The sequence below is a fragment of the Diabrotica undecimpunctata genome, chromosome 8 (genome assembly GCF_040954645.1).
Source record: "Diabrotica undecimpunctata isolate CICGRU chromosome 8, icDiaUnde3, whole genome shotgun sequence".
NCBI classification, from domain to species: domain Eukaryota; kingdom Metazoa; phylum Arthropoda; class Insecta; order Coleoptera; family Chrysomelidae; genus Diabrotica; species Diabrotica undecimpunctata.
This window is the reverse complement of record NC_092810.1, coordinates 8,627,197-8,639,992: the sequence shown is the minus strand read 5'-3', so window position 1 is coordinate 8,639,992 and position 12,796 is coordinate 8,627,197.

The window sequence follows — 12,796 nt, the reverse complement described above, 5'->3', positions numbered from 1 at the left end:
ATATTTATAATACAATAAACGATCTTTAACACATTACAATTTGTGGCGATAGAATCGTAATTGGCTTTTCAATGGTTGAAAGAAAATGTCACGGATTTGTGTCGCGACCCTGAGAACTAACTATACAAACTAGTGAAAATATCAATAATCCAATAAATTAAGTCAAAATTTTCAGTTTAACGTCACGCCATATCGATATTGACTAGTCACGATAGCTTTAGTGCGCGTTTTAGCTTCAATGAGCTACTAAATATAGTTTTTAACGTAAATCACGGGCAACACAGGAATGTGTAAATAAATCAATGTTTATTTGTAACACATAAGTCCACGTGGGACACTTTGGTGTTGACACGCGTTTCGTTAAAGGCGTTTCATATAAAATACAAATTGTTCAATACAAATACTGATTACTACGGTGGGTTATCAGTTTGATTTAACGATATTTTTTTTATTGTATAATGGCTTTGGCATAACCAATTAGCCAGACTATTTGTGGTAGTTACAATTTTTGATTTTATTACCTAAGCCTATTTATAATTCAAATTTACAGAGTAATATGTTCGTATACACATTCAATTTTTGATACATTTACAATTTTTAATTTTAATACTTAAAACTACTTATAATTTAAATTTACAAGACGTTATGTATTCGTAGATACATAGGCCCTACATTCGTAGGCCATGGACAATTTAGGCTCAATTAGTTTTTCATACATCATTTTAATACTTTGTGTGTACTGTCCACACTCCAATATAAGTTGCTGTAGATCTCCCACTTTACCACAGGAGCAATATGGGTTATCAGTGATACCTATGCTGTGTTTGTATGCAGGAGTGAGTGCGTGGTTTGATCTTATTCTGTTTATTGTTTTTATAAATAACCTATTTGTCTCATATTTAAACCATCTCTCATTGGGAATTAGTCTTTGGCAAGTTCCAAAGTTTATTCCAGTTGTACTTTGTTTGTATAAACGTTGCCATCTTTGTTTGTAATTGTTTCTACTAATATTATTTCATTCTCATCTGACATATGCTATTCTCTCCTGGGGTCACACTTTCTTTGCGCAACAAAGAAAGTGTGTTCGTATTATCTCTGGGCTCTGTTATAGAGCAGATTGTAGAAACTCCTTTAGAGCTTTACAAATTTTGACTTTACCTTGTGTATATATTATGCAGTGTCTGTTGCATATTAAACAAAATCTTGGTCAATACAATGCGCATGTAGATTTTCACAAGTATCCCACCAGATTTAATAATAATCTTATACCAGAATTTAGCCGTCTTGAGAGATCCAGAAATGGTTCAAGGTATTTAGCCATAAAATTCTATAACTTAGTGCCAGCTAGTATAAAAGCTCTTAATTTTCATCAGTTTAAGGCGAAAATTAAGAGTTACCTTATAGTGAATGCCTTTTTTACGTATGAGGAGTATTTAACCTCCAATTTTAATTTGTTGTAATTGTTGTAAGTATATTTTAAAACACTGTATTTATGTTTTGTGTTTATATTTATGTGTTTATTAACTATATTGACATATTTTATCTTTGACTTGTAAAAAATACTTTTGTATTTGATGTATTACCAATAAACCATCTATCTATCTATTATCTATGTCTGTTACTGGTAGAAGTATGTAGTTTATGCTGTCCTCCTAAGTAGTATGTAGATATGCTGCCCTCCTTAGGAATATATACGATGATGCTACTTTTCACGTAAAAATAGATAATGATCTGGAAACAATGAAAATAGACCTTGGCAAAGGTGTGAGACAGGGCGACACCATCTCACCCAAGTTATTTACTTTGGCATTAGAAAATCTCTTCAAAAAACTAAATTGGGCCTAAAAGGGATTAAAAATAGATGGAGTATATCTTAACCATTTGCGTTTCGCAGACGACATATTACTAATAAGCACAGATATCCATGAACTAAAATCAATGCTACAAGATTTAAATCACAAATCGAATCAAATAGGATTAAAAGTGAATTTCGACAAAACAAAGATATTATGCAACAGTCTAGAAAACATCACGATAGATAACATTAATATAGAATAGGTAGAACAATATATATATATATATATATATATATATATATATATATATATATATATATATCATCATTCAATCTTCGCTTATCCACTGCTGGACATAGATCTCCCTCATAATTTTTTATATATTATATATCCTCGTATATATATCGTATATATATATATATATATATATATATATATATATATATATATATATATACGAGGCATGTTTTTTAAGTAAGTACCGTTTTGCGATTCCGCCGCCGCAGCGCTACGGTCGGCGTTCCTCGCATGAGCGCTGGGTACCTACATCTCTTGTCTACGCACTGACGCCATTACAGTCTGATTCTTCATTGTATACTTGTTTACTCCAGTGTTTAAGATGCCTCCAACAATCGTGAGTCACGCTGATTGTGAAGTACGGGCTGTTATACAATTTCTTAGTGCTAAAGGCGTAAAACCGATCGATATTCATCGTGGGATCGTTGAAGTTTACGGACAAAACATTATGAGTGATATAATGGTAAGGAAATGGGTGAGAGCATTTAAAGATGGCCGCACAAATGTGCATGATGAAGAACGGAGTGGGCGTCCTTCGGTCGTTAATGAAAATTTGGTGCAGAAAGTGGACGAAAAGGTGAGAGAAAACAGACGCTTTACAATTTCATCATTGTCCGACTGCTTTCCTCAGTGTTTTGTATCGCATTGTTACCGAGAACTTGAATTACCGGAAATTGTGTTCACGTTGGGTTCCAAAAATGTTGACGGATTTGCACAAAACCCAACGTTTAGGCAGTGCACTGACTTTCCTTGAGCGGTACCACAGTGAAGATGAAGATTTTTTGGACCAAATTGTTACTGGTGACGAAACGTGGGTGGCCTACGTCACACCAGAATCGAAACAACAATCCATGGAATGGCGACATTCATCATCACCCAAAAGAGTGAAGTTTAAGCAAACAGTTTCTGTCCGGAAAATCATGTGCACAGTTTTTTGGGACAGAAAAGGAATATTTAGTGGAGTTTCTGCCTCGTAATGAGACAATCAATGCAGCGTCTTATTGTGAGACATTGAAAAATCTGCGTCGTGCAATCCAGAACAAAAGACGTGGCAAGTTGAGTAAGGGTATCGTTTTGCTGCATGACAATGCCCGTCCACATGTGGCTAATCAGACCAAAGACCTCATTAAATCATTTAAATGGGAAACTCTAGATCATCCTCCATACAGCCAGCGACTACCATTTGTTCCAGCACTTGAAGAAACACCTGGGCGGTCAGCGTCTTCAAGACGATAACGAAGTCAAAACATTTGCGATGCAGTGGTTAACAAGTCAGGCGGCAGAATTTTATCAGGAGGGTATTCAAAAACTGGTGCCACTGGCATAACAAGTGCCTCAATATTCACGGAAATTATGTAGAAAAGTAGATTAAGGTACAGGCTTTCATGTAAAAATAAAATTATTGCCATATCTTTGCACGTCTTTTTTTAATTCCAAAACGGTACTTACTTAAAAAAACACACCTCGTATATATCTAGGACATGCAATTAAAAACGAAAAGGAAAATCAAACCCTAGAAATTAAAAGAAGGCCACAATTGTCATGGGCTGCTTTTTTTAAGTTGAGCTTCATTTTAAAAGACATAAAAATCCCAATACACTTAAAACGAAAAACCTATGCCACTTGTATACTACCAGTTGCAATTTATAGATTGGAAATAACAAGAAAAATGGCAGAACAATAATTAAGAGTAACTCAACGAACCATGAAGAGGGCCATGTTAAATATAAGCCTCAGAGACAAAATTCCTAACAACGAAATACGTCGAAGAACTAAAGTAACCGACATCATGGAAAAATAGCGACATTGAGATGGCAATGGGTAGTACATGTAGCAAGACAAGACACTAACAGATGGTCTCATAAAGTGACATTCTGGAGACCTCGAGAAACAAAAAGAAGCGTGGGAAGAACCAAAAAGAGATGGATAGACGACATAACAGCTGTAGCTGGAAAGCTGTGGATGATAATTGCAAAAGATAGGAAAGCGTGGAAGCAATTGGAGGAGGCCTATGTCTGTATTGTAAACATAGCAAGGAAATAAAGAAGGAAAAAATAAGGGGTAGTTAGTAACATAGTTAATGTATACAGTTTACATTAAACAAAGATTGAAAACTCGACCTAGTTTAAGTGTATTACACTAGTCTGAAATATCATGTCGCGACGGTTGTTTAAAAGAAAAAAATCCCGTTTAAAAACATAGACCTTCGCTGGAAAATAATATAAGGTACGAATTGTTAAACAAGTGATAAGAATTAAGCTGACTAAGAAGTTTTACATGGCGTGATCCAGTTTAACACATGGAATAGATGGCATAATCAGCGAAAACGTAGAAACAAATCTCCACTTCGGACGTGACAAAAAAATCTAAGGTACCAGTTGGCAAGAGATAAAAACAAACAGAAGTTGGTCAAATGAGGAGTAGCGTTCTGGCAACCGAGCCAGAGGGTAGTACTATCGCGTCCAGTGCCAGTGGTACTTCGGCAGTCGGCAGTCAGCGCGGCAAGCGTTAGCTCAATTATCGTGATATTCGTGTGCGACGGAAGGTAGAGATTCGAAAATACGAATTTTTCGTCTCGCTCAGTACCGCCATAACGTACAGTGAATTCCAGCGTTCATCCAGACTATTCCAGAGTTCCAGTTTGGACTACAACGCGTATTCATTAGCTAGGGCCTAAGTACGCTAAGGTAACGAACAATGCTTACCAACCATTTTGGGAACAATTAATAGTAGGTTGTCCGCCTTTTTAAATTCCCTTAGTAAAATCTCTTCTCGTCTCCCTTCGCAAACAATAATAACCGCTAATAGCTCATTGTACGTTTTGTGTAGTAGTTGTAAAATTACGATTTGTTAATTATACAGTAAGTTGAAAGTGGCTTGTTTTATTTTACCGTTAGATAGAGACAAGAAGGGAACACATTTTTGCTTTGTACATCTTCCTGGCTTCTAACGCAAGCCCATAGCCTCTGAATCTTTACAGGGCCTGCATCGTAGTACCCTTCAGCCCCTATCCTGTTTGTCTTCCTACCCTCTTGTAAATCCGCGAGGGCGAAATCACGACCTATTTGAACTAGTGGACCAGAACTAGTAGATCTCAAATTCGCTCGGACAGCTAAATCTCCTTTAAACACAGGGGATATTTCAGTGGTGACAGTGCTAAGCATCCCTTAGCCTTAATCTAGATTTATTACATGTCCAACAATGGATAAATAAAGGCTGAAGAGAAAAAGCAACATGAAAACTTCATAATTTACCCAGAAAATAATTTTAGTACAAAAAAAACACTTGATTTTTTGTTATAATTTTTTTGTTTAAAGTGAAAAATCTCAATACAATTGTAATTTAATCGCAATACTGTTAATGAGTCTTTTGTAGAGCATCAAAAAACGCGAGAATATTTTTTTCCATAATAACGTGCAGTATAATTTCCATTTAGCAATGCAATGCTGTATGCTAATAAAACAAACTATTCCAGAACGTTACATTTTTCATCAAACTTTTCATTTCGTGGTTTCTACCGATATTAGAAACGCAATATGCTCAGAAATGCGAGCCAATTACCAGTGTCGGATTATAAATGGAATTGTACAGCACAGCCTAAAATATGGCGCTTGGAGTACGGAATCTACCCAAACACGCACTCACATATTCCGGGATTTCATAGCGCTAGATGTTCGGTTAGACTGGTATTTAGGCTTATTCTGAGTTACGTTAAGAGGAAGCAATTTAGAAACAATTTATAGCATAAAAATTATTGGTAAACCAGGAAGAAAATTGTGTACAGAAGCTAACTGATGTATACAAAGAACACTTTTTTATCAAAGCTATCAAGATTTTTGTACCCAAATTGTTTTAGTGCTATTTGTCATGTTAGTTTAATTTTTTAAAATATATGTATTTTGACAAACATATATAATAAAAAAATGAGTGAACTGTTTATATATTGCCTTTTGATTTTTATTTTAAAACATTAAAGTTGTTCTTATTAAAAAAATTTAAATATTTATTTTTAATCTAACAATATTCCATCACTTATTTATGTTTTAGTTTTGCAGACCAGGTAGTAAAGGGTGATTCATTTAGAAGTACTTTGTTCAACAAGAATAAACAATGAAAAAAATAAATTTTATTTTAAAATATTTATTATCATACAAAAGAACCAGTCTTAACAATTACTTCTTAAAGAACTACTATACTAAACAGCTATACCAACGACGACTGGATGAAAAACTACGAGAAATAGAGAGACAAACATTTTCAGATATTTACGAGAATATTATTGCTAGTTTACACCAGGCCTCTAAGGAGACACTCGGGACACAGCAAAACAAAATTAGTAACAAAATATGGTGGAACGAAGAAATCGAATATATGGTAAAACAGAAAAAAGAACAGCATCTAAAATGGCTAAATACAAAAAATACTGAAGACCATCAAGCTTACAAAGAAGCCGATAGACAACTACGAAAAATGATAAAACAAGAAAAGAATAAAACATGGGATCAGAAATGTCAAGAAATCAATACATACATCGGAGGGAAGCAATGTACAGAGGTATGGAATTTTATACAATCAGTAAAAAATACAGGAAAAGACAAAGCCCACATACACACCATAAAACCAAGACAATGGAAAGATCACTATGAAAGCTTGCTGACAGAGACAAGACAAGAATACCTAGCGAACTCCCCAACACAGTCAGTACATATACAACGAGAGGAAGCGAGGGTAGACATCGAAACAGTAAGGAAGGCTGTAATGCCCCTTAAGAATGGTAAATCCGCTGGACCTGAGGGAATCTATGCTGAAATGCTTAAGAATGGAACTCATAAACTATTTGAAATATTAACTTATGTGATCAATCAGTGTCTAAATGGACACCCAGTACCAGAACAATGGAGAACGGCATACATGTCCTCAATACACAAAAAGGGGGACAAAAGGAATTTTAATAATTATAGAGGCATATCGGTAACCAGCACCCTGAGCAGACTGTATGGACGAATTTTGAGAAATATGATCGAGGAAGAATATAAGCACAATGAAGAGGAAGAACAAAGCGGGTTCCGTGCAGGAAGATCGTGCACCGATAACGTATTTTGTCTTAAACAAATAATAGAAAAAAGATCGGCTAAGAATCTAGAAACTCATATTACTTTTGTAGACCTGCAAAAAGCATATGACAACATCCCCTTAACAAAACTGTGGACAACGTTGAAAAGATCTAACATCAACCACACATTGATAAATGCTGTACAAGAACTATATAGAGACTCAAAGGCACAGATAAAAATAGGAAAATATCTAACGGAAGAATTCCTGGTTACAAAAGGCTTGCGACAGGGATGCTGTATCTCACCAACCTTATTCAAGATATATGTTGCAGCGGCATTGGAAAGATGGAAAAGAAAGGTACATAGGATGGGTATAGAGCTTAGCAATGAATATATATATACACTCCAGTTTGCTGATGACCAGGTAGTGCTAGCGACCGACAGGGAAGACATGCAGTAGATGCTAAGAAAACTGATAGAAGAATATAACGACTGGAGAATGAATGTCAATACAACAAAAACCAAATATCTTTGTATTGGAAACGAGTCAGATAACATAGACCTCGAAAACGGACAACATATTTCCTGCTGTCAGAGCTATGACTACTTGGGTGTTGCCTTTGACAATACAGGAACTGATACACGGGAAATAGAAAAACGAATCACTCAAGCAAAGAAAGTCTTAGGATGTCTCAATGGTATACTGTGGAGTAAAGAGATAACGAAAGGAAGGAAATTTAATATATATGAGACCATGATTAAAACTACTCTTCTTTATGGCGCTGAATCATGGAGAATTAGTGAAAAGAACAAAAAGCGAATAGAAGCAGTAGAGATGGATGCAATGAGAAGATCTTTAGGTATTTCCAGACGAGACCGAATCAGAAATGATGTAATAAAACAACGTATGGGAATAGAAGGAAATATAACTCAAGATATAGAGAAGAAACAATTAAGGTGGTATGGGCATGTTCAACGGATGCCAGCATCAAGACTCCCCAAAAAAGTAATAGAATGGCAACCGATAGGTCGACGGAAAAGAGGAAGACCCAGATTAGAATAGCAACACGGCGTAAACAAGTCCATGAGCGAAAGAAATTTAACAACAAACGACTGCGAAGATAGGAAGAGATGGTGTTTAGGTATCGGACAACGTCGAAAGACGTTCTAAACCGATGTGTATATATAGATAATTTCTTTTAAATATTGGCCATGAAAACGATTAAGTTGGCTTATTCTGAAGTTCCAATTCTCGATGACTCGTTCCAGCATTTCGATTGGTATTTCACCAATGACTCGAGTAATATTGGCCTCCAATGCCTCAATCGTATCTGGTTTATCCATGTAGACTTTGGACTTTAGGTAGTCCCAAAAGGAAGAGTCTAGAGGTGAGATGTCACAGGATCTAGGCGGCCAATTCACTGATCCAAATCGTGAAATAATTTGTTCACCGAATCGTTTTCGCAGTAAAACCATGCTTTCACGGGCTGTATAGCAAGTGGAGTCATCTTGTTGAAATTAAATGTCGCCGAGACCACGAGCTTCAATTTCAGGTACCAAATAGTCCGTTATCATGGTACGATAATGGTCTCCATTCACAGTAACATTCTGGCCGGCCTCTGTTTTAAAGAAATATGTACCCACCAACGCACCAGCCCATAAAAAACACCAAACAGTTGTTTTTTCAGGATGTAATGGCAACTCTTGAACATCTTTGGGTTGTTTATCACCCCAAATACGGGCATTTTGTTTATTAACGTATTCATTACGCCAAAAATGGGCCTCATCTGAAAACAAAATTTTTCTCGAAAACAGTGGATCTTCTGAAAGCTTATCAAGAGCCCATCGACTGAAACGGTGATGACTTGGAAGGTTGCTCGGCTTCAGCTTATAGGTTTAATTTCGATCATTATTTTTGTATTGCTCTTCATATTAGTTATTAAAAATACCTAAACTGTCTTTCTTTTATTTCGATATACTCTTTATGATTACTAGAAACCAATTCGCCAAGGATTTTTGCTTAGATGAGGAGATATGTGGAATGCAACTTTTAAAGTCTCTATATCTGTCTTCCATCTTTTAGTATCGCCTGTTTTGCTTTGCAATTCTTAGAAGGCACAGACTAAAGCAAAAATCTGAATTTTGTTTTTATTAATAGAAATCTTCGGACTTCTACTTTCGCGATTTGTCGCTATATCTTCCATACTAAAGCCATTTTATTGTTGTTTTTTTCGACGGAAAAGATTTGTGTTCATGTTTAGAGCTTCTGTACCAGTCGTTCTGATGAGTATAAGCATATATATGTGTGTATTTAAGACAAAGATGAAAAACGCTCGGACCCGTCGATTTTTATTTTAATAGAGGTATTTTATAACATAAAAAAAATTGTCACCCCTTTCATTCCCTTCACTTGACAGCTACCCCCTCAGATTTTTTAAACAGCAATGGGGGTCGTGCGATAGTTCGTTGGAAAGGGTTTGAAAAGAAGAATTCTAAAATTTATCACACTTTACTTAAACTTTAAGGATTTTTTTACTTAATAACGATTTATTGTTTGGAGATACACTTTGCGATACAACAATACAAAAGTAGGTACACTGGTTTTGCTTTAATATGGGACATTCGGTATAACAAAATTTATTTAATTTTTATTCTTGAACGTTTATACCGAAATATTTTTTTGCAGAATAAATACTTTACAGAATAAATACTCGTTAAAACATATCGTGGTTACAACAATTTTTTAAATAATCTAGTTGGCGTGTCCAGTTTTTGACAACTGTCATAAAAACCAAGCAATTAGCACTGTTGATTGTAAAGAATATTGACAATTCTATCGAAAACAAGAAACGGAATGGTACAAAAAAGACTTCTGAGGAAAAGCAAGTAGATATTTTGTCTCAATTTGTAGTAAATCCATCCACTTCAACTAGAAATGTTGCTAGCGAATGCGAAGTAAGTCACAGGACCGTCTTAAACATTTTAAAAAAGCAAAAATGTCATTCCTGTAAGATGAGAATGGTGCACGAATTGACAGAGGATGATCCACATCGACGATGTGAAACTATGGATAATAGTATTTCACAAGATCCAAATTATTTAAGACAGTTATTTGTTTTTCCGATGAAGCTACATTCTATTTAAATGGTCAAGTACATCGACAAAACGTAAGATATTGGTCTGACGAAAACCCTCGATTGTTTCGAGAGTGTCATACTCAATTTCCCACTAAATTAAATGTTTGGGCAGGTATACTAGGGGATCACATTATAGGCCCCTTTTTTTATCGAAGGCAATATAACGGGGGAAAGCTATCTTAATCGATTGGAAACACAAATAATTCCTGCAATTAATGATGTGCTTAGAAACAATCCAGGCGAATTCACCCAAGATCTTGTTTTCCAGCAAGATGGAGCTCTGCCTCATTACGATGCTCGCGTTCGAAATTTTTTAAATAATGGATTTAAAAGATGGATTGGACGTCGTGAATTTATTGAATGGCCACCAAGATCACCAGATCTTACTCCTCTAGATTTTTACCTATGGGGTTACCTTAAAATCCAAACTGTATGGGAGCCAGTTGACGACACTTGATGAACTCCGTCAAAGAATAATCGAAGAATGTAATAGAATTGATATGCAGACTCTACAAAGGGTTAGGGCGGCAACGAAACAAAGCATCTACTTCTGCCAGGAAGTAAATGGAGAACATTTCGAGCATCTCCTGCAGTAATTTAAAGTTTTCTTTAGGACAATTTGCCAGTTCCTTTAATTTTAAATATGTAATTTAAAACATTATTTTTTGTATATTTTATTTTAAATAAAACCATTATGCCATACAAAATTTGAAACTTATACATTTTTGAATTCTTCTTTTCAAACCCTTTCCAACGAACAATCGTACGACCCCCATTGCTATTTAAAAATCTGAGGGGGTAGCTTTCAAGTGAAGAGGATGAAAAGGGTGACAATTTTTTTTATGTTATAAAATACCTCTATTAAAATAAAAATTGACGGGTCCGAGCGTTTTTCATCTTAAATAACGGAGTTCACTACTCGGGGGTAAGACTACTACTAGCTCACACTGGGGGGGATCAGACTTAATATCCACACTGTATACAGCGGCACTATACTTGAAATAAAATCTTAACTGTCTTTGTTTTATTAAAAAACGTTGATAATCTATTCAGAAAATTGGAATTCGTAAAAAAGGCAAAATATTTGTGAAAAAATTTCACGCGCGATTAATCATGTAAAAAGCAAACCTAGCAACTAATGCCAGGTTAATAAAATTTATTATTTTTATTGGGAATTTTACTGTAAAATACGTTTTTTTTTGACAATTATTTGAAACCTCAAAATATACTTAATTTAAAGTTAAGTAAAATTGTGACTTATACCTAATAAAAATCGTGAAAACCTATATTTTAAATGTATTTTGAGAGAAATAAGCATACCTATATGTATATTACAATAACGTGTAGATTATAACAGAAACCAGAGACAAACTTCTTAGCATATTATCGTGTTCAGCCACCGGCTATTATAGGCTTCCCTGTATGATCTGAATGAGATCGGTTGTGTTTCGGAAACGTAAGGGCTTGATAAGGGTTTTCCTGAGGGTTGATTTGACTTGGGATCCACAGAGTGGATTTACACCCACAAATTTTGGATATAAACGTCGAATAAGGTGACATAATTTCCGATTTGTTTTGTTGGTCGGTTTGTTTGCTAATACCACGCATAAATAACTTTGGTGCCGATAAACAGTTCTTGGTTACATAAGTGAGATCTGTGAAATGTGAGCTTAAAACAATCAGACAAACTATTTAAGAAATAACATGTACGTTAAGTTTATATATCGTCGATATACTGCGAAAACCAGATAAATGACAAATTTTAAAATATTGAGTTAAGTATACCAAAATTCCCAGCTTTTTCCGCTCTACATACAGGTAAAACCCAATAAATGATACGACTTACCATTCAGCAGATAATTTGTGTAATAAACAAATAAGTACACCTAATCAACTTTTCATTTTCAAATAAAACAATATATCGCTACTTACTTCCATAAAATTAAAGTTCTGTTGCATGTAAAACAAAGTAAGCCCACATATATTATTATGCCGGACAACAATATATTTCTACTACTGCAAACCATATTCAGTAAAAAAGTGATAAGTATCATTAATACATTTTACGTGTATGATTTATTAAAATTTCTCTTTCATATCGACTAGTAAAAACCTTTAAGTACACTTACTTCATTCTACCTGAAAACGGGTTGAGTTAAAATTTAGAAATGGTTACTAAGCTAAACCCATAAATGATCTTTATAACACATACACAGATAGAATAACTGAAGACAGCAGTTCAATTCTTGATGATTCTGAGAACAATATAGTTTCAATGATGGAATCCATTTTTGATAGTGACTTTTCAGATGTAGACCCCACATATCAGCCAAGTGAAGAGGGATGGCTCTCTCTAGGAAGTCTATATGATTTACACACAGCTGTCTTTGATAGCCTAAATGACGAGAACAAAGATACTGAAATAGGTGCACCCACGAACAATTTAGTGTCAACTGAAATAGCTAGTTGGATATTAAATCTACTTCTTGACAAAGTATGGAAAGACGTACGT